Source organism: Mesoplodon bidens, assembly GCF_964165515.1.
Source record: "Mesoplodon bidens genome assembly, chromosome: 5".
NCBI classification, from domain to species: Eukaryota; Metazoa; Chordata; class Mammalia; order Artiodactyla; family Ziphiidae; genus Mesoplodon; species Mesoplodon bidens.
This window is the reverse complement of record NC_138161.1, coordinates 56,788,062-56,807,932: the sequence shown is the minus strand read 5'-3', so window position 1 is coordinate 56,807,932 and position 19,871 is coordinate 56,788,062. Positions and strand designations below refer to the sequence as shown.

Sequence of the window (19,871 nt, the reverse complement as noted above, 5' to 3'; positions counted from 1 at the left end):
TTCACTGTGCTATAAAAATGTTCTCTGCTCCACCTATTTAATGCTTTCTCCCCCCAACTCCAGACCACTGATCTTCTTCCTGTCACCATAGCTTTGCCTCTTTACAGAATGTCATACAGTTGGAATCATACAGTAGCCTTTTCAGATTGACTTCTTTCACAACAGAAAATGTATTTAACATTCTTTCATGTTTTTTCATGGCTGGATTGCCCACTTTTTAATGTTGAATACTCCATTGTTTGGATGTACCATAATTTATCCATTCACATATTGAAGGCCACCTTGGTTGCTTCCAAGTTTTGGCAATTATGAATAAAGCTGCTATAAACATTTGTGTGCACGTTTTTGTGTGAACATACATTTTCAACTCATTTGGATAAATATCAAGGAACATGATTTCTGAATCATAAGAGTATGTTTAGTTTTATAAGAAACTGCCAAACTATCTTCCAAAATGGCTGTACCATTTTGCATTCCCACCAGCAATGAATGAGAGTTCCTTCTGCTCCACATCCTTACTAGCATTTAGGGTTGTCAGTGCTTTGGATTTGGGCCATTCTATCTTATTTTTAAAATAAATTTATTTATTTTATTTATTTATTTTTGGCTGCGTTGGGTCTTCATTGCTGCACGCAGGCTTTCTTTAATTGCGGCAAGTGGGGGCTACTCCTTGTTGCAGTGCGCGGGCTTCTCATTGCGGTGGCTTCTTTTTGTTAATTTTTTTAGATTAATTAGTATATTTAGAAAATTGATATTCAACATGATTGATATAGATGGATTAAGATCTGTATTTGTTTTCATCACCCTCTTTTTGAATTTTTTGTCTTCCCCTCTTTCTCATTTTAGTTGAACATTTTATATGACTCCATTTTTTTCCCCTCTCCTGTATATCAATTACACTTTCACTACTGTTTTTTCTTTGTGTGTGCTTGCCCTTGAGTTTGCTATGGTTACTAGCAATCAAGTTCTTTTTCTTTTTTTTTCTTTTTTAAATATAAGTCATTTTTAAAAAATGGAATTTATTTATTATTTCTTTTTGGCTACGTTGGGTCTTTGCTGCTGTGTGTGGGCTTTCTCTAGTTGCGGCGAGCAGGGTTTACTCTTTGTTGCAGTGTGCAGGTTTCTTATTGCGGTGGTTTCTCTTGCTGCAGAGCATGGGCTCTAGGCACACGGGCTTCAGTAGTTGTGGCACACAGGCTCAGTAGTTGTAGCTTGCGGGCTCTAGAGCTCAGGCTCAGTAGTTGTGGCACGTGGGCTTAGTTGATCCATGGCATGTGGGATCTTCCTGGACCAGGGCTCAAACCCGTGTCCCCTGCATTGGCAGGCAGATTCTTAACCACTGTGCCACCAGGGAAGTCCCCAGGCTCTTTTTCAAATAACAATATAGCAATTCACGAGTATTGCAAGTGCCTTGTAATATAGTATTTCCAACTCCTACTTCTCCCTTATAACATTGCTGTCATTCATTTTATTTATCCATTTATTTATTTTGAACAAACATATGTTAGATCAATTAGGAATAAGAAAAATAAAAGATTTTATCTCCTTTTACTTCTTCTCTAGAACTCTTCTTTAGAGCTGAGTTTCTGACCTATTTCATAGTCTTTCTGAAGATTTTTTTTAAAAGAATCCAGGTTTATTAAGCCAGACATTAATTTGCAAGAGATTTGTAAAACAATGTTACCCTTCTGACTAAATTTCTTTTATGAAAATATATTATTTTCCATAAAGATATTTATGTTAACATGTAATGGGTTTATTATTTTTAGTGAAAAAATATTTTTAAAAGTTACTCAGTTTTAATGTCTAATCTGGCAAATATTGAAAGACAAACAAAATCTCAATAATTCTCAATAATTTTTAAGAGTGTGAAGGAGTCCCAAGACCAAAATGGTTGAGAATAGTTGATCTAGTCCAACCCTCTCTCTCTTGTTCCCCCAATTTTTAGAGGCTTGGAGTGGGAAGGGGCCCTTCCCAGGGAGATTGTGGCTGTGGTCCTGACACTCCATATTTGGTGAAAGCCTTTGAAAAAGATACCTCCTCTCCGGTGTATTCACTCTCTCTTCATTGGATCCTTATCTGGATTTAAATGTCTTTGAACACTTTTTAAAAGGCCTTTCTCTATATGTATACCTCCTTCCACCTTACAATTGCTAAATCATTGTAACAAACTTCTTGAAGAAATTGTTAACACTCATATCCCTACTTTCTCATCTTTCACTCACTCATTCAATATGTATTTATTGATAGCTATGTACCTACCATATACAGTTTTAGGTGCTCATAACGCAACAATGAATTAAACAAAATCCTTGTTCTTTTAAATCTTACATTCTAGTGAGGGTAGACATGTCCAGAAAAATTGTCCAGAACTTGTAAATGGGCAGAAGAGGATTACTGGGTGATCTTTCATTGTAGTGCTGGGGTATACCTTTGATTGACTTTATATTGATTAAGCTATCTTACAAATTTGTAGGGGTAGAGGCTAACTGGTAGAAAACTGATAGCAATGCAAATACTTCCTATTCCTAGTAATGCAAATGGATTTTGTCTAGTAAAGATGGAATTCATTTCCATCTGGTAGAAGAAATAACTCCCAGAATTACAGTTTTTTGCTTCATAGGATATTAGTATTGTTGTAACTATTAGCAAATTCATTTCAGTATTCCTTTGGCTGATAATCTAAATCTCTGAAACTCAAATTCTCATTTGAACAAATCTTACCTACCATCTTACTGGTTCCCTCATCATTTAAGATAATAATGGATGAGTAGTTTATTATGATGAATAAAATCTTTGTCATGTGTTCATTATTTATTTTTATGAAATATGTTTTCAACCTTTTGGAAATTATTTAGCAGACTAAAAGAAAATAAAATACATATCAGGTGGTAATAAGTCAAAAGAATAAAACAGGGCAAAAGGACAGCTATTAACTGGTGGTGTACTATGGTACTGTTTTAGATAGGGCCAGTCAAGTCTTGCACTACTCTCTCTTAACTGTAAGTGGAATCCATTCTCTCCTCTCCATCTTCACTGCCACCACACTAATCCAGACCATTACCTTCTCTCATCTGATCTCCTCGCCTTACTCCTACCTACTCCGATCATCAGCTATCAGATGATCATTTTTATAAACAATTATCTGATCATGTCCCTCTTTTCCACTGGCTCCCTATGTGGAGTCAAGTTTTGTGGGGTCTAAACCTTACACAATTCGGGAGGCCCTCTTTGAGAAAAATAATGCAAAAATTAGGTACCGAGCCTTGAAAGGGGTAGTGCAAATGACAGGTTCTGAAACTTAAGCTTCATTAGCTTCACTATAAATCTTCCTCTGCCTACAAGTCTAGCCTCTTTTTTCTCTACCTCAAGAACTTTCTCCGTACAATTTCTGCCCAGAAGGCTCTTCCCGTCCCCTTTTGCCTAGATAACTCTTGAAGTACTCAGCTCCCGATCCTCCCTGAAACCCCAACCGGATTAGGGACCTTTACAGCCTCTCCCAAGTCCAAGCATCCCAGCAGAGTCAGCTTTCTGTGCAAACGATCCTTCAAAAGATCCCTGGCTGGGCGGGGTTTGCACCTGAGATATGTCTGTGGGCGGAGCCCCAGGCGAGAGTGAGCCGTGGTCCTCTCCCCTTTACGTCCGGAGTGGGGCGCACCACCTCTCCGGAACCTGCACGGCTCCCGTTGCGGTTCCGGACGGAATTACTGGGCGGCGCACGCCGACTTGGCTGCGCAGGTAGTGAGAGTGCTCGGGTCATGCGGAAGCGTATGGACTTCGCGGCGGTCCCGCGGTGACATAAGAAGTGGGTAAGATCCAGTGACAGCAGCCTCTTGCCGCCGCCCCTCGGGAAACTTCTCCAGCCCTTCCAATCACTTTCCTCACCCTCCTCTGAAAATTTTCTAACATTTCTTGCGAGACAGATCTACTGGTGACCAATGCCCTCAGTTTTTGTCTGAGAAAGTATTTCTTCACTTTTGAAGGATAATTTTGCCAAACATAACATTCTAAGTTTTTTTTCCCCTTAGATACTTTAAATATCGCTTCACTCTTTTCTTGCTTGCATGTTTCCCGAAGAGAAGCCATAAATTTCCCTTTTCTCCTCCAGACCTTCATTAGGAAAACATTAAAGCACACTGAAGGGGCTTCCCTGGTTGTGCGGTGGTTGAGAGTCCGCCTGCCGATGCAGGGAACACGGGTTCGTGCCCCGGTCCGGGAGGATCCTACATGCCGTGGGGCGGCTGGGCCCGTGAGCCATGGCCGCTGAGCCTGCGCGTCCGGAGCCTGTGCTCCGCAACGGGAGAGGCCACAGCAGTGAGAGGCCCGCGTACCGCAAAAATAAATGAAAGAAAGAAAGAAAGAAAGAAAAGAAAGAAAGAAAGAAAGAAAAGAAAGAAAGAAAGAAAGAAAGAAAGAAAGAAAAGAAAGGAAGGAAGGAAGGAAGGAAGGAAGGAAGGAAGGAAGGAAGGAAGGAAGAAAGAAAGAAAGAAAGAAAGAAAGAATCTGCCTGCCAAAGCAGGGGACACGGGTTTGAGCCCTGGTCGGGGAAGATCCCACATGCTGTGGAGCAACTAAGCCCGTGCACCACAACTACTGAGCCTTCGCTCTAGAGCCCATTCTCTGAAACAAAGAGAAGCCACCACAATGAGAAGCCTGCGCACCACAAAGAAGAGGAGCCCCTGCTCTCCGCAACTAGAGAAAGACCGCGCAGCAACAAAGACCCAACGCAGCCAAAAATAAATAAATAAATTTATTAAAATAAAACCCACACTGAAGAACTGAAGAAAACAATACAATGAATACCTGTATTCCCTCTACCTAAATTTAGTGTGTTAATATTTTTCTAAAGTTGACATGTCATATATAATTTTTTTACTAAATTATTTAAAAGTTGTAGAGATCAAAACCAGAGTTTTTCAAATTTTCACATTTGTTCAAAATGTTTCTAAACAAAATCCAGTCAATGTTTACACATTATATTTGGTTATTAAAACTTTTTCAGGATCAATTCCCCCATTACTTTCTTCATTACTTTTTTTTTTTTTTTTGGCCCTGCCTTGTGGCTTGTGGGATCTTAGTTCCCCTATCAGGGATTGAAACTGTGCCCTGGGCAGTGAAAGAAGGGAAACCTAACCACTGGACCACCAGGGAATTCCCAATTACAATTTTTTTTGAAGAGTCTAAGCCAGTTGTTTTGCAGAAGGTCCTACTTTTTTTAATTAATTTATTTTTGGCTGCGTTGGATCTTTGTTGGTGCACGCAGGCTTTCTCTACTTGTGGGGAGCAGGGGCTACTCTTCGTTGTGGTGCAAGGGCTTCTCATCGTGGTGGCTTCTCTTGTTGCGGAGCGTGGGCTCTAGGGCACGTGGGCTTCAGTAATTGTGGTGCACGGGCTCAGTAGTTGTGGCTCACGGGCTCTAGAGCGCAGGCTCAGTAGTTGTGGTGCATGGGCTTAGTTGCTCCACGGCATGTGGGATCTTCCCGGACCAGGGCTTGGACCCATGTCCCCTGCACTGGCAGGTGGATTCTTAACCACTGTGCCACCAGGGAAGCCCCCTCCTTTTTTTTTTTAAAGTATAGTTGATTTATAGTATTTCAGGTATACAGCAAAGTGATTCAGTTATAGGTATACATATACATACATATACTTTTTCAGATTCTTTTCCACTGTACATTTTTATAAGATATTAAATATAGTTCCCTGTGCTATACAGTAGGTCCTTGTTGTTTATGTATTTTATATATTTTATATATAGTAGTGTGTAATTGTTAATCCCAAATTCCCAATTTATCCCTCCCCCCCTTTGGCAACCATAAGTTTGTTTTCTTTTTGTTTGTTTGTTTGTTTTGGACTATTACAAAAGTTTATTTAGCAAAAAAGTTCAGTAAGAAAATGTACATGACTCAGATTTTATCATAGTAAAATGTGGAGAGGGGACACGTAGAAGCAGTTGCTTTCTCTGGTGAACACAGCCATTGTTCATACTTTTTCCAAGGCTTCTAACATGATGATACTATTTCCTCGTATTACCACCATTCCAGTATTGTTCTGTTGCTCACTAGTTGCCATCTCCACACATTCATCTATCACAAGATTCATAAAGGGATCTAATCCCTACAGTATTCCTTGGACGTGTCTGCCACCATTTAATTTTTATGATAACTTCTTGTCCATAAATTTCTTCAACTCGGGAGGGTGACCTTTGCTCATGATGTCTACTCAGCAGGCTCAAAGATGCCTCCAAACAGAATTCGAGTCATCCCTCATACTCCAGCAGTAGCAATTTTGTTTTCTATGTCTGTGAGTCTATTTCTGTTTTGTAAATAAGTTCATTTGTATCATTTTTTAGATATAAGTGATATGATATTTGTCTTTGTCTAATATACTTCATTTAGTATGGTAATCTCTAGGTCCATCCATGTTCCTGCAAATAGCATTATTTCTTTCTTTTTTATGGTTGAGTAATATTCCATTGTGTGTGTATGTGTATTTTATATATATATATATATATATATATATATATATATATATATATATAATATATATATTATATATATGCCACATTTTCTTTATCTATTAATCTGTCGGTGGACATTTAGGTTGTTTCCACATCTTGGCTATTGTAAATAGTGCTGCTATGAACACTGGGGTGTGGGTATCTTTTCCAACTAGAGCTTTTGTCTTTTCCGGATATATGCCCGGGAGTAGGTTTGTTGGATGATATGGCAACTCTATTTTTAGTTTTGTAAGGAACCTCCATACTGTTCTCCATAGTGGAGCAACATTTACATTCCCAGCAACATGTAGGAGGGTTCCCTTTTCTCCATACCCTCTCCAGCATTTATTATTTGTAAACTTTTTTTTTTCCATGCCATGCAGCTTGTGGGATCTTAGTTCCCTGAAGTTCCCTGAGCAGGGATTGAACCCTGGCCCCGGTAATGAAATTGCTGAGTCCTAACCACTGGATCACCAGGGAATTCCATATTTGTATACTTTTTGCTGATGGTCATTCTGACCACTGTAAGTTGGTACCTCACTGTAGTTTTAATTTGTATCTCTCTAATAATTAGTGATGTTGAGCATCTTTTCATGTGCCTTTTGGCCATCTGTGTGTCTTCTTTGGAGAAGTGTCTGCTTAGGTCTTCTGCTCATTTTTTTGATTGAGTTGTTTGTTTTTTGATATTGAGGTTTATGAACTGTTTGTATATTTTGGAAATTAATCTCTTGCCACTCCTATCCTTTGCAAATATTTTCTCCCATTCTGTAGCTTGTCCTTTAGTTTTGTTTATGGTTTCCTTTGTTGTGCAAAAGCTTTTAAGTTTAATTAGGTTCACCCCCTTTCTTTTTTGCTTTTGTTTCCATTACTCTAAGAGATGGGTCCAATGAAATATTGCTGTGATTTATGTCAAAGAGTGTTCTACCTATGTTTTCTTCTAAGAGTTTTATAGTATCTGTTCTCACATTTAGATCTTTAATCCATTTTGAGTTTATTTTTCTATATGGTGTTAGAAGATGTTTTAATTTCATTTGTTTACATGTAGCTGTCCAGCTTTTCCAGCACCACTTGTTGAGGAGGCTGTCTTTTCTCCATTGTATATTTTTGCCTCCTTTGTCATAGATTAATTGACTATAAGTGTGTGGGTTTATTTCTGGGCTTCCTGTCCTGTTCCATTGATCTATGTGTCTGCTTTTGTGCCAGTATCATACTGTTTTGATTACTATAGCATTGTAGTCTGAAGTCAGGGATTCCTCCAGCCATGTTCTTCTTTCTCAGGTTGTTTTGTCTGTTGAGGTTCTTTTGTGTTTCCATACAAATTTCAAAATTTTTTGTTCTAGTTCTATGAAAAATGCCATTGGTAATTTGATAGGGAATGCATTGAATCTGTAGATTGCCTTGGGTAGTATGGTCATTTTAATGATATTGTTCTTTCAATCCAAGAACATGGTATATCTTTCCATCTGTTTGTGTTGTCTTCAATTTCTTTCATCAGTGTCTTATAGTTTTTGGGGTACAGGTCTTTTACCTCCTTAGGTATGTTTATTCCTAGGTATTTTTATTCTTTTTGATGTGATGGTAAGTGGGATTGTTTCCTTAATTTCTCTTTCTGATAGTTCATTGTTAGTGTATAGAAATGCAATAGATTTCTGTATATTAATTTTGTATCCTGAAACTTTACCGAATTCATTGATGAGCTCTAGTAGTTTTCTGGTAGTGTCTTTAGGATTTTCTATGTATAGCATCATGTCATCTGCAAAGAGTGACAGTTTTACTTCTTCTTTTCCAGTTTGAATTTCTTTTATTTCTTTTTCTTCTCTGAGTGCCATGGCGAGGACTTCCAAAACTATGTTGAATAAAAGTAGTGAGAGTGGACATTCTTGTCTTGTTCCTGATCTTAAAGGAAATGCTTTCAGGTTTTCACTGTTGAGTATGATGTTAGCTGTGGGTTTGTCATATTTGGCCTTTATTATGTTGAGGTATTTTCCCACTATGGGTCCTACATTCTGAGTGAGAAGATATTACTCCCTTTACCTTACTCTTTTTTTTTCTATTATAAAATGATTACATGCTCATTATATTCAAAAAAGAAACATAGAAAGTAAAAACTGTATATCTGAACTTCCAAGAGACAATAAGTAATCATATATTAATGGAAGGGTCAGTTCATCAAGAAGATATAACAATTATATCTGTACCAAACACGAGCCCAGAAACGTATGACTCAAATAGAATTGAAAGAATAAATAGACAGTTCCACAATATTTGGAAATTTCAATACCCCACTTTCCATAATATATAGATAACAGAAGTTCAGTAAGGAAATAGGAAACTTAAATAATACCATAAACCAACTAGACCTAACAGATATCTGTAGAATACCCCAAAACAACAGAATACACATTCTTCTCTAGTATACCTAAAACATTTTCCAGGATAGACAATATATTAGGCTACAAAACAAGTCTCAGTAAGTTTTAAAAAATTGGAATCATGCAGCGTATTTTTTCTGACCAAAATAGAATGAAGAAATCAATAGAATCAATAATAGAAGGAAATAGAGCAGTTATAAATGAAATCAATAATATAAGAAGAAATAACTGAAGGAAAGCTAGAAAACTCACATCTATGTGGAAATTAAACAACACAATTTAAAATAACCAATGGACGGACTTCCCTGGTCGTCCAGCGGTAAAGCATCTGCCTTACAATGCAGGGGATGCATGTTCAATCTCTGGTCAGGGAACTAAGATCCCACAAGCCACAGGGAAACTAAGCCCATGTGCCACAACTACTGAGCTCATGTGCCTCAACTAGAGAGCCTGCATGGCACAAACTACAGACCCCACACGCTCTGGAACCCATGTGCCACAGCTACAGAGCCCACATGCCCTGGAACCTGCACTCCACAACTAGAGAGAGAAAACCCGCACACCAGAGCTAGAGAGACACCCGCGCAATGAGAGAGAAGCCCGCATACCTCAATTAAAGATCCCGCAAGCCTCAACGAAGATCCTGCATGCCACAACTAAGACCCAATGCAGCCAAAAAATAAATAAATAATAAATAAATCTTTAAAAAAATAACATAAAATAACCAATGGATCAAAGAATAAATCACAAGGGAAATTAGAAAATACTTAGAGATTAATGAGAATGAAAATGCAACATACCAAAACTCATGGATGTAGTGAAAGCAGTGCTCATGGGTAAATTTTTTTTTTTTTTTTGCGGTATGCGGGCCTCTCACTGTTGTGGCCTCTCCTGTTGTGGAGCACAGGCTCTGGACGCACAGGCTCAGCGGCCATGGCTCACGGGCCTAGCCGCTCCGCGGCATGTGGGATCCTCCCGGACCAGGGCACGAACCCGTGTTCCCTGCATTGGCAGGCGGACTCTCAACCACTGTGCCACCAGGGAAGCCCCATGGGTAAATTTTTACAGTAAGTGTCTACATTTAAAAAGAAGAAAGATCTCAAATCAATAACCTAGCTGTATACCTTAACAAACCAGAAAAAGAACTAAACCTAAAGTTAGGAGATGGAGGAAATGATAAGTATTAGAGCAGATATAAATGAAATCAATAATAGGAAAACAATGGAATTAATGAAACCAGAAGTTCTTTGAAAATATCAAGAAAATTGAGAAACCTTTAGCTAGATTAAAAAACAAAACAAAAATACCTCAAATACTAAAATTGGAAATGAAAGGCGGGCATTGTCAATTTTACATAAATAAAAAGGATAATTAAGAAAATATTGTGAATAGCTGTATACCAAGAAATCGTATAAGTTGGATGAAATGGAAAGATTCATAGAAACCCATAAACTACCAAAACCGACTCAAGAAAAACATAATAAGTCAATAACAAGGAGACTGAATCAGTAATCAAAACCTCCCAACAAAGAAAAGCTCAGGACCAGATGGCTTCACTGCTGAATTCTATCCAACATTTAAAGAAGAATTAATACCAGTCTTTCTCAAAGTCTTTCTAACTTGTTCTAGGAGGCCAGCATTACCCTCATACCAGAACCAAAGACACTATAAGAAAATGATAGACCAATGTACCTTGTGAATATAGATAGCAAAATCCTGAACAAAAATACTAAAAAGAAGATGAATTCAATGACATATTAAAAGAATTATACACTATTACCAAGTGGGATTTATCCCTGTGACACAAGGGTGGTTCAACATGAAAATCAGTGCAATATATCCATTAATAGAAAGAAGGAAAAAAAACACATAATTGTTTCAGAAGAAACATTTAAGAAAATCTAACACCATTTCATGATGAAAACATTGAATAATCGAGGAGTAGAAGGGAACTTCCTCAACATGATAAAGGTCATATATGCAAAGCCCACAACTAACATCATTCTCAGTGGTGAAAAGCTGAGTTTTTCCCCTAAAGTCAGGAACAAGGCAAGAATGCCCGTTTTTACCACTTCTTTTCAACATGGTGCTAGAGGTTCTAGCCAGAGAAGTTAGGCAAGAAAAAAAGAAATAAACGTAACCTTACTTCAAAAGGCAGAAATAAAGTTATGTCTATACACACGACATGATGTTACATATAGAAAACTCTAAATCATCCATCAAAAAACTATTAGAGCTAATTATAGGATTTCCCTGGTGGTCCAGTGGTTAAGACTCCGCACTTCCATGGTAGGGGCACAGGTTCGATCCCTGGTTGGGGAATTAAGATCCCACAGGCCATGTGGTGTGGCCAAAAAACCCAAAACCACCCCCCCCACAAAACTATTAGAGCTAATTATATTTGCAGAATATAAAAATCAACACAAAAATCAGTTGTATTTCTTTATACTAGCAGTGATGATCTGAAAAGGAAAATAAGAAAATGATTCCATTTACAATAGCATCAAAAATAGCATAAAATACTAAAGAATAACCTTAACTAAGAAGGTACAAGACTTGTACACAGAAAACTATGAAACATTGCTGAAAGAAATTACTTTTCCCCCTTAGTTAATTAGTGTGGTAAAATAAAACTGATCAGTTTCAAATGTAGAAACACACTTGTGTTTTTTATACTGCTAACTTATGATTCACTTTATGATTATATTTTATATGTTTTATTTGAAAATTTTTGTACCAAAGAAAAGTTGAAAGAATAGAAATAATTTACCATTTGTTAACATTTTGGCCATATTTGATAAACCTCTTTTTCTATTTGTTGTTGATTGGTTACCCTGCCAGATAAGCAGACACAGGAGTAAGCAGACACATTCTTGGTCCCTAAATACCTCAGCATGCATCTTCTAAGAATAAGGACATTCTTCTATGTAATCACAATATCATTATAAAACCTAAGAAATAGGGCTTCCCTGGTGGCACAGTGGTTGAGAGTCCACCTGCCAATGCAGGGGACACAGGTTCATGCCCCAGTCCGGGAAGATCCCACATGCCGTGGAGTGGCTAGGCCCATGAGCCATGGCCACTGAGCCTGTGCGTCCGGAGCCTGTGCTCCGCAACGGAAGAGGCCACAACAGTGAGAGGCCTGCGTACCGCAAAAAAAAAAAAAAAAAACCTAAGAAATATACAGCCGTTCCATAATAGCATTTAATGTCTAGTTCATATTCAAATATGCTTAATTGTCCCCAAAATATGTTTTGTAGTTTTCTTTGAAAAATCCAGGATTCAATAGAGTCTTAGGCATTCTATTTTTTTTGTTTTTTGATTTTTTCTTGTGGTATAGTTGATTTATAATATTTTATTAGTTTCAGGTGTACAATATAGTGATTCAATATTTTTATAGATTACACTCCAGTTAAAGTTATTATAAAATAATGGCTATATTTCCCTGTACTATGCAATATATCTTTATTGCATATTTATTTATTTATTTATTTATTTACGGTATGGGGGCCTCTTACCGCTGTGGCCTCTCCCGTTGCATAGAGCACAGGCTCCGGACACACAGGCTTAGCAGCCATGGCCCACAGGCCCAGCCGCTCCGCGGCACATGGGATCCTCCCGGACCGGGGCACAAACCTGCGTCCCCTGCATTGGCAGGCGGACTCTCAACCACTGAGCCACCAGGGAAGCCCCATATTTATTTTATACATAGCAGTTTGTGTCTCTAAATCCCATACCCCTACCTTGCCCCTCCCCATTTCCCTCTCCCAACTGGTAACCACTGTTTTATTATCTATATCTATGAGTCTGTTTCTGTTTTGTTATATACATTTGTTTGTTTTATTTTTTAGATTCCACATATAAGTGATAGCAGAGTATTCTCTGACTTATTTCACTAAGCATAATACTCTCAGTCCACCTACATTGTTGCAAATGGCAGAACTTCATTCTTTTTTATGGCTGAATAGTATTTTGTGTGTATGTATATGTAAATATACAACATATAGATATAACATCTTATTTATTTATTTATTTGTCGAAGGACACTTAGATTGCTTCCATAGCTTGGCAGTTGTAAATGAACATTGGGGTACGTGTATCTTTTCAAAATAGTGTTTTCGTTTTCTTCAGATATATACCCAATGGTGGAATTGCTAGATCATATGGTAGTTCTATTTTTAGTTTTTTGAGGAACCCCTGTACTGTTTTCTACAGTGGCTGCACCAACTTACATTCCCACCACGGTGTATAAATGTTCTCTTTTCTCCACATCCTTGCCAACATTTGTTATCTGTAGACTTTTTGGTGATAGCCATTTTGACAGGTGTGAGGTGATATGTCATTGTGTTTTTTTTAATAAATTAAAAAAATATTTATTTATTTATGTATTTATTTATCTTTGGCTGCATTGGGTCTTCGTTGCTGCATGCAGGCTTTCTCTAGTTGCAGTGAGCTGGGGCTACTCTTCGTTGTGGTGTGCGGGCTTCTCATTGCAGTGGCTTCTCTTGTTGCATAGCGTGGGCTCTAGGTGTGTGAGCTTCAGTAGTTGTGACACATGGGCTCAGTAGTTGTGGCTTGTAGGCTCTAGAGCACAGGCTCAGTAGTTGTGGCGCACAGGCTTTGTTGCTCTGCAGCATGTGGGATCTTCCTGGGCCAGGGCTCAAACCCATGTTCTCTGCATTGTCAGGTGGATTCTTAACCGCTGCGCCACCAGGGAAGCCCCTGTCATTGTGGTTTTGATTTGCATTTCTCTGATGATTAGTAATGTTGAGCATTTTTTTTTTGCGGTACACGGGCCTCTCACTGTTGTGGCCTCTTCCATTGCAGAGCACAGGCTCTGGACGCGCAGGCTCAGTGGCCATGGCTCACGGGCCTAGCTGCTCTGTGGCATGTGGGGTCTTCCCAGACCAGGGCACCAACCCATGTCCCCTGCATCGGCAGGCGGGCTCTCAACCACTGCGCCACCATGGAAGCCCCGAGCATTTTTTCATGTGTCTGTTGGCCATCTGTATACCTTCTTGGAAGAATGTCTATTCAGGTCTGCTGCCTGAAATGGGCCTTTTAAAATCAGGCAGCTATACTTTATTTAGATGGATTTCATGTATGACTCTGAAGAGAATCTCTGCTACTTGCCAGTTTGAAAAAATCTAACTTAAATAAAATAAAATGCATTTGCAAATATTTGTCTTTATTTTATTTATTTTTAAAATTTTTGGCTGCACCCCATGGCATGCAGGACCTTAGTTCCCTGACCAGGGATCAAACCTGCATTGGAAGGTGGTGTCTTATCCACTGGACCACTGGGGAAGTCCCTGGCTTTATTTTAATTAAATATAAAGTGTAGGAGTGAAACACCTAATTTTGTTCAAGGCATGGTATTTCAATTTCATACAAATAAATATAATATATATCTTTTTAATCTAAAGCAAGAATGGGATTTAAAAAATAAAATTTCTGTTCAACACAGGTGATCAAAATTAATAAACTGCATATCCTTAGCTGAAGAAATAGTGACATGTAGATGAATCATCAGATCTTGTCCTTCTTGCTTAACAAACAGAGAAACAAATTGATAACATTGGTGTGTGAATTTCTCATGGGAAAATACCTGTTTTAAGTACTATAGCTATTATAAGGCACATTGGCTAGAACTTGGCTATTTGATGGAATTCTGAGCTTTCAAGTTGAATTTCAATCTTGAATGTATGTCTGTTTCAGGAAAGATGGAGAGAAACTTTGGGGTGAAATGTATAATGAAAAGTATAATGTAGAGATCTAAGAGGAAACAAATCTTAATACATAAACTTAAGAGAAAGAGGCTTTGCTGAGAGATGTAGGGAATATGTTGCTGGTGAATGTGATCCAAAAATTTAGACACACTTGATGCTACTGGAGAATTGGCAGTGAGCTAATGATTGTTAGTGCCCCATTATTATCCTGGAAAGAATTTAATTTGGATTGTTGTCATTTAAGGTGAATTTTATACAATATATACCGAGTAGTGAATGTTAAATCATGTTACCATGGAATATAATAGGGCTATGAAAGAGAATGAGATAGTTTTACTGTTATGAAAGCTATCTGACACATATTAAGTGAAAGAGAAACTTCTAAAATAGTTCCAAGATTTACTTAACTATATTTTCTAATTGAAATTGAATCTTAATGCATCAATATGTTGTAGACTTTATCAGTTAGTATTTGCTGCTTAATAAACCATCCCCCAAAACATAGACACTGAAAACAATCCCTGGGCAGTTCTCTTGGTGGGGGTGTTTAGGTTCAGGACGCCTCACTTACACTCTGGAGAGTACACACTACTTGGTCTAGGGGGACTCCCACTCATAAATGTGGAAGTCGGCTCCATGTCAGCTGGGCAATGACCACATAAGTTTCACCATCTCGCAGACTGGCCCAAGCTCCTTCCTATAATGGCCAGAGGGTTCCCTGCAGCAAGAGGAGGCAAGTCTTAATGCACAAGCTCTTTTTAACCCTTTGCCTAAGTCACATTTTCCATTTTACAGCTGGCCAAAACTAGTCACACAGCCAAGCACAACATCAGAGAGGGAGGGGACGTCCCAAGGGAGGGGTGTAAAGAGATGTGAACTAATTAGGGCCATTATCACTATAATCCTACCACAAAGAACTCACGGTGCATTAATACAAATTTGAAAATACCCCATTTTTTGTTTCCATTGATTAAAGTTTGAGAAAAAAATTTCTTTTGAGAAACTGCATTTTTTGTGAACTACAGTTCTTTTGTATAATTAAAATAAGACTTTGAATCTAGGCAAAGAGACTCTCTAAACTTAGAGCCACTGTGGTCCAAAGTCAAAATCTATTTTAGCAGAAGTCCAATCTGGAAGTGAGACTACGTACAACAAATGTAGTTCATTAACCTTCATTTTAATTTTTTGAATAGAGAGTTCATTCACACAGTTCAAAATTTAAGATACCAGAGTGAAAATCCTCAGTCCTCTATCAACTTGGTTCTCTCCCCAGAGAGAATCAATGTTGGAGTTACTTAAATGGTCTTCTAGAGATGCTTGTGCATATGCATGGGAACATTTATATGCATTCCCTTTCAAATATAATTTAGAACCTTAGTCTAGTTCCCAGTCAGGCTCTCAGGAAGCCAGGGGAAAGAAGGCAAAACACCATGTGGTCTGTCTTTTGAAAAAATGTTACAAGTGAATTAACAAGTAATTGAAAATGAGTGTGGCATCAGAGTTGCCATGTTATTAATCTATAATACTAAGCGTTCACTAGCCAGGGAAGGAGATTAACAATTTAGTGCAAACACAGCTGACCTTCTGCTATTTATCATCTACTGCATGAAGGTAAATTAGTGGATATATGATCAAAATTATAAATTACCTAACATTAAAGTGATCTTAGATTGTAAAAAAAAGAGGAGGCTTTCTAAAAAGACCACACTTTCCTGTTAGCAAAATATACTTTCTGAAACTCTAAATATAAGCAGTAAATGTTCCATAAAGTTTATTCCTATTTTAAAAATTGAACTTGCCCTTCAAGTTAGACAGTGGTATATGAGGTAATGAAATGCACAGTTGCCTATTTGTTGCATGTAAATGTGTGTTATTGAGACAGCTCAAGAATATTTTCCACCTTCGCTGTTGGATTATGATCCCCCCATGCCTAGTAGATGGTAGATATTAAATAACTATGTCTTTAACATATGAAGGAATAGCTTATACATAAAAAATCAAGTGATACTTAAGGGGGCTAGATTTCTCAGTCTTCACTTTTTTCCCACTAGATACGACTAACAGCAAAAGAAGGAGTATCATGAAGATGTTTAACCATGAAATGTAGTCATTAAAAAAATTCCCACAGGTAGCTAAATTTCAGAAAGACAGCACTTATCCGTAGTCTTCTTCAGCGTCCCTGAATTTTAAAGGCATAGTAAAAAGAATATTGATGTTGAAGTTAAACAGAGAAGTGGTCAACTTCTGGTTTCACCACTTAACAGCTGTGAGAAGGTAGAGTGCTCCTTACCCTTCCTCATCAGCAAAAGGACAGTGATGTTTCTTACCAGGCTGGCTCTTGCTTTGTGAGAGAATGTCTGTAAAACTCCATGCAGAAAACAGATCTGTAACAGTAAATGGTAGCTATTATTGTTATTCTTAGCAGACAGGAGAGAAAGTGTGGAAAATGGAGAGCCTACACCAATATTAAGCAGGAACCTTGGAAAATTATGAAGAGTTTATAGCAGGAACTGAGATAGCACTTTGTTACCTCCGGTAGCAGTTTTCTCCAAAATATCCTGACCATCAAATAAATAATCTTAAGCTTTTTCTCTCATTTAACTCTCCTGCTTGAAATCTCTTTATCTCCCTCTGCCAGTGTCTTAATAGGAGGTTCATGTCTGTTCATAATCTGTTATTTTATTTTTTTCAAATTTCCCAGGGCAAAACCTCTACTCCTGCTGCCTGGCACTGGAGATGCTCTTTTCCTTGTCCACTTCTAGGCTTCAGTTCCAACTGTCTTCCCACCTTGCCCTGTCATCTGCACTCACCTTTCCCAGTCCCCATCCCCAGTAAAAAGACCGAACAGCAATGCCCTCCCACATAAGAGTTGAGAGCTGATTTTCATGTTTTCTGAATTTTTTTTTTGTAATTTAACTTTGCATTAGGAGTATCACTTGTCTTTTCAATAAGAGTGTTTCCTCAAGGTGGTGACTGTTCTGTTATATTTCTTATTGTCCAACCAGGATGCTAATATCTGTAATTTATGTTTCTTAGAGAATTCTACAAAGAAGTCTGCAGGTCCAATTACCCCTTTTCTGATAATTTTGATAATGCATCTAAGGAATTAGGACTTTTAAAATCCAAAAACCACATGGGTCTGAGGTTCCCTCAGCTATTTCTGCCTAAAGAACTATTTTCTCCAAGTATTCCACTGTAAATCAGTCTATTTCAGGAGCGCCCCCTATTGGGCAAGTGGCTGTTAGAGCACATCTGTTAATTTAAGGATAGCCTCATTTCTCTGTACCAAAGTTTCAGTCTACAAGCAAAAACAGGATGCTTAAAGCAATGATGCAACCCCAGTGTAAATTAGTAGTGTTTTTTTTCCTCCTAATCCCACTATGCCCCGAAGGCTCTTGATGACTTTTTTTTTTTGTATCCTGCAACCTTACCAAATTAATTGATTAGCTTTAGTAGTTTTCTGGTGGCATCTTTAGGATTCTCTATGTATAGTATCATGTCATCTGCAAACAGTGACAGTTTTACTTCTTCTTTTCCAGTTTTTATTCCTTTTATTTCTTTTCCTTCTCTGATTGCCATGGCTAGCACTTCCAAAACTATGTTGAATAATAGTGGCAAGAGTGGACATCCTTGTCTTGTTCCTGATCTTAGAGGAAATGGTTTCAGTTTTTCACCATTGAGAATGTTGTTTGCTGTGGGTTTGTCATATATGGCCTTTATTATGTTGACGTAAGTTCCCTCTATGCGTACTTTCTGGAAGATTTTTAAAATTTACTTACTTACTTACTTACTTACTTGCTTATTTATTTATTTATTTAATTTTTGGCTTCATTGGGTCCTCATTGCTGCTTGCGGGCTTTCTTTTATTTGTGGTGAGCGGGGGCTACTCTTCGTTGCGGTGCACAGGCTTCTTATTGCAGTGCCTTCTCTTGTTGTGGAGCACAGGCTATAGGTGCACAGGCTTCAGTACTTGAGGCACGCAGGCTCAGTAGTTGCGGCATGCAGCTCTAGAGCACAGGCTGAGTAGTTGTGGTGCACAAGCTTAGTTGCTCCGCGCATGTGGGATCTTCCCGGACCGGGGCTCGAACCCATATCCCCTTCATTGGCAGGCGGATTCGTAACCACTGTGCCACCGGGGAAGCCCCTCTGGAGGGTTTTTATCATAAATGGGTGTTGAATTTTGTCAAAAGCTTTTTCTGCATCTATTGAGATGATCATATGGTTTTTCTCCTTCAATTTGTTAATATGGTGTATCACATTGATTTGTGTGTATTGAAGAATCCTTGCATTCCTGGGATAAACCCCACTTGATCATGGTGTATGATCCTTTTAATGTGTTGCTGGATTCTGTTTGCTAGTATTTTGTTGAGGATTTTTGCATTTATATTCATCAGTGATATTGGTCTGTAATTTTCTTTTTTTGTAGTATCTTTGTCTGGTTTTGGTATCAAGGTGATGGTGGCCTCATAGAAAGAGTTTGGGAGTGTTCCTTCCTCTGCAGTTTTTTGGAAGAGTTTGAGAAGGATAGGTGTTAGCTCTTCTCTAAATGTTTGGTAGAATTCATGTGTGAAGCCATCTGGTCCTGGACTTTTGTTTTTTGGAAGATTTTTAGTCACAGTTTCAATTTCATTACTTGTGATTCGTCTGTTCATATTTTCTATTTCTTCCTGGTGCAGTCTTGAAAGGTTATACCTTTCTAAGAATTTGTCCCTTTCTTCCAGGTTGTCCATTTTATTGGCATAGAGTTGCTTGTAGTAGTCTGTTGGGATGCTTTGTATTTCTGTGGTGTCTGTTGTAACTTCTCCTTTTTCAATTCTAATTTTATTGATTTGAGTTCTCTCCCTCTTTTACTTGATGAGTCTGGCTAATGGTTTCTCAATTTTGTTTATCTTCTCAAAGAACCAGCTTTTAGTTTTATTGGTCTTTGCTCTTGTTTCTATTTCATTTATTTCTGCTCTATGTTTATGATTTCTTTCCTTCTGCTAAGTTTGGGTTTTGTTTGTTCTTATTTCTCTAGTTCCTTTAGGTGTAAGTTTAGATTGTTTAGTTGAGATTTTTCTTGTTTCTTTAGGTAGGCTTGTATAGCTTTAAACTTCCCTCTTAGAACTGCTTTTGCTGCATCCCATAGGTTTTGGATCATCGTGTTTTCATTGTCATTTGTCTTTAGGTATTTTCTGATTTCCTCTTTGATTTCTTCAGTGATCTCTTGGTTATTTAGTACCAAATTGTTTAGCCTCCATGTGTTTGTGTTTTTTACGTTTTTTTCCCTGTAAT

The 19,871-nt window shown here is 38.1% G+C and overlaps 1 long non-coding RNA gene and 1 pseudogene across 2 annotated transcripts in view; one reads left to right on the top strand and one right to left on the bottom strand.

The window, feature by feature from the left end:
* The first annotated feature begins 3,729 nt into the window (after window positions 1-3,729).
* Window positions 3,730-19,871, top strand: part of LOC308617278 — a 58,569-nt gene continuing 42,427 nt past the window's right edge. The window contains exon 1 of the long non-coding RNA XR_014015850.1: window positions 3,730-3,805. This is a non-coding gene — a long non-coding RNA (uncharacterized lncRNA). The remainder of the gene's footprint in view (window positions 3,806-19,871) is intronic.
* LOC308618034 (small nuclear ribonucleoprotein G-like) lies at window positions 5,940-6,210 on the bottom strand (annotated as a pseudogene). The gene has a single exon. The product of its transcript is annotated as a small nuclear ribonucleoprotein G-like (transcript).